Source organism: Mastomys coucha, unplaced genomic scaffold (genome assembly GCF_008632895.1).
Source record: "Mastomys coucha isolate ucsf_1 unplaced genomic scaffold, UCSF_Mcou_1 pScaffold18, whole genome shotgun sequence".
In the NCBI taxonomy this organism is placed as follows: Eukaryota; Metazoa; Chordata; class Mammalia; order Rodentia; family Muridae; genus Mastomys; species Mastomys coucha.
In genome coordinates, this window is record NW_022196900.1 from 83,021,071 (window position 1) to 83,024,861 (window position 3,791).

The following is a 3,791-nucleotide window of genomic DNA, read 5'->3' on the forward strand; positions in this document are numbered from 1 at the left end:
TCAGTTGGACAGCCTCAGGGGTACCGTTGAGATAAAGTAAAATTGGATGAGTAGCTTGAGTATGAAGTAAATGTTTACACTGAGTGGGTCTAATAAGAACCAGCATTCTTGAGAGCACAACACTAGAGGGGCAGGTAGCTTATGTTAGCAGCTGCGAAAGAGACGAAGGCAAGGGTTTGGGGGTGTAGCTCCACAATAGAGTACTCGTGTAGCCTGCTCATGGCCCTAAGTTTGACCTCCAGCACTGAAAAAAATGCAAAGAAAAAAAGAGAGAGATGAGGGTGACATTCAAGCCAAGCATAGCTATTGAATACTGGTGGTTGAACATCAAGACCAACCTAGAAAGCAAGGCCAGTGAAAACAGCGATCCTCAAATGGACGAGTACATGAGGCAGAAGATAACAAGGCTTGGGGATGGCCTTTCAGTCAAGCCCAGTTCTGGCAAATGATGGCTTCCCGTCAAGCTGTGAACTGCCCTAGAAGAGCTATCTTACAACTAGAAGTGGAAAGACAGTTCTTAAAATGCCTAGGTAGTGTATAGTACCCTATGACAGAAAGAAAATACTCATCTATGGATTTTGTTCTCCAGTTTGCCTGTTTGTATGTGTGCTTGTATTTGCACTGCATGTATTTCGGATGCCCTTGAAGATCAGAAGAAGCATCACATCCCCTAGGACTAGAGTTACAGATGGCTGTGAATCACCACGTGGGTGCTGGAAATCAAACTTCAGTCTTGAGGGGGTGTATTGAGGGAGTAATTTTAGAAGAAAGGAGACAAGCAGGGTAGGACAGGAAATAAAAGGCTGGAAAGAAGCCAGGCAGTGGTGGTGCATACCTTTAATCCCAGCACTTGGGAAGCAGAGGCAGGCAGATTTCTGAGTTCAAGGCCAGCTTGGTCTGTGGAGTGAGTTCCAGGACAGCCAGGGCTATACAGAGAAACCCTGTCTCTAAAAACCACAAAAAAAAAAAAAAAGCTGGAAAGAATGTAATCTCATATGATTTTATAGGAGAGATTTTAAAGATACAAATGGGACCACAGAATTAGTTCCCGACATGAGCAAGATGGTCTTCTGTATTACTATTTTTTTTCCTTTTGTGTGTATTGGTGTTTTATCTGTGTGTCTGTCTGTACATCATGTGTATGAAGTGCCTGAGGGGACCAGCAGAGGGCATCAGATCCCTTGAGATGAGTTACAGATGGTTGGGAGACACCCTTTGGGTCCTGGAAATTGAACCTGGGTACTCTGGAAGAGAGTCCAGGATTCTTAACCTCTGAGCCATCTCTCCAGCCCCAATCTTTTGTATTCTTCTGTCAATCAGCTACTAACCAAAGTGGAAATGAAGCCTTCTGGTTAAGGATGACTATTATCCAGAAGGGAGCATGAAAATGTTCCAGAGTCTTTTCTTGCTTTACGCACACTCAGAGCTGAAAAATCTTTCCTCTGTCAAAGGATGAGACCATCACTCAGTACCTAAACAGAAAACTATGAAGCCTAATTGCTTGCTTGCTTACGTATATACTGGTTGGTGACACCATACACCAAGAAAGGCATACCACTGATCATAGAGTTTGGTAACAACATGAACTTTATTTAATGTTCAACATGAACCTATTCATAGGTTTTCACAGGCATGAGTGGGCTGACAGAGTCTCAGAAAGTGGGATCACTTAAAATAAGACTTGGTTGGCATTCAGAAATGTGTCCATTGAAATGTGATCTGATTAGCTGACAGAGCTGTGACTAAATGGCTGGTGTGTTCACACATGTGTAATGTTGACCAACCAATACAAAGATTTTAAAGATTGTTCTTGTCATTTAATTATTAGCAAGGCTATAGAACTTGGATTCTCAGGCAGAGAATAAACTATGAACTTATACCATGACCTTCTATAACAGCTTTCTCTAAATATATAGGGAATTTCAATTTCTTGGTTTCCTTTGGTTTTCAATCAGCCAAGGCCAGTGGGAAAGATAAAAAGAATCAGCTAGATCTTTACCATTATTATTTATTTGCCTTGAAGCTGGGGTTTCATTGGAAAGATTGAACTTAAGTGTCAAACAACATAACTTTACCCAGTCTTTTTTTCTTAAAGATTTATTTATTTATTTTATGCATATGAGTACACTATAGCTGTACAGATGGTTGTGAGCCACCATGTGGTTGGTAGGAATTGAACTTAGGACCTTTGGAAGAGCAGTCAGTGCTCTTAACCACTGAACCATCTCTCCAGCCCCTACTCAGTCTTTGAGATGCATATTGATTAATCTGTCAAGGCAGAAGCTATGAAGCTGTGGAGGAAACCTCCACCACAGGCACCAAGCAACTGTGAGAAAAAATAAGTATAATTGGAAATGTAAGAAGGCTTTGAAAAGCATGCTCTATATGTGTGTGTGTATACATACACACACACACACACACACACATACAGATATATATACATATATATATATTATATATATGGTTAAGGATATATATCCTGACTATCTTGGATAAACTAAATTTTGTTTAGCTCAAATATAAATTGTCCCATTTCACCTGCAGTGTTAATCTAGATACAAAAATGAAGGAAGATTTTGTACATCTATGTAGGTTTATATTTTTCAAAAATCTTTTTTAATAAGTGTATTTAAATGCTTTATTCTCCCTTCTAGCCAACTACCCACCAGAGGTAGTGGAAAGAAAAGGTTGATAGGGCAAATGAGGATGTGGCCCTGCTTAGAAATAGTTTTTCGGGGCAAATTCAATCTGCTTTGTCAAGATATTAGTAGTTCAATTCACATGAATCAGCAGGGTAGCTTGATCAACTTGCAAACACCATTCACGAATCAGCAATGACAGTTCGATCCAGAAGAAACTATGAGGCTCAGCCAATTAGCAGAAGTCTGGAAGTGGCAAGAAACTGCCGGAACACCACTAGAAGTTTTATGGTGTGTTTCTTTCTGAAATCGTGACAAATGATGATCAGCAATGAGTGGCAAGGTGAACCAATACCACATAGTGTCGTCCATTGTCTGTTGGGTTATATTTATACTGTTTCCAAACATCATGTGTTCTCTCAAGCATTCACTCTAGGAAAACATCATATGCCCTTTCCCTAAGCAGCTTCCAGAAAAACATGTGGGAGGAGGTGAAGTGGAAACTTTAAGGGTTCTTTGGAGAGTCAGTTGTGTTGGAAGGTGTTTTGCTGGGGCAAGCACCTGAAAGCGTGTTTTCCTGAAGTGGACACAGGTGAAAGACTAAGGCAGACTCGTGAAGGAATGTTTCACTGAAGCAGATATAGGAGAGAGGATGTTTTGCTAAAGCAAACACATGAAAGGACACATGATGAAGGATTCTTTGCTAACAACACACATGTATATGTTCTACCTTACATTTCATAGTTGAGCTCAATTTGTCAAGACTCCTTGGACTCGGGCTGGTTGGATACATGTGCTGAGGCAAGACACATGGAAGATACGTGGAGGATGTTTGGAGGGTATAAATAGGACTCAACTGAGTGACAAAGACAGAGCTAGCTGTGCAACACTTGTTGGTCTCGCATCTTCTTTGCTGAACTTCACTTACCTGAGAGAGACACAGCTAAGAACTTCCCCTGGTGTTCCTGCTGGTGTCTCCTACTGACTTAAGCCAAGGTCGAGGCCTGGCTGTCTCTGCTTAGGTTGTGTCATGTGGAGAGCCGCGAACCGCCACACCTCAAAGATGGCGCTGGCTGCCGCCCCTCCCCCCCCCGCCAGTCTGATGGTGAGCACTCTTGAAGTAAACAACTCCTTATTTGGTTATGGGCTGAG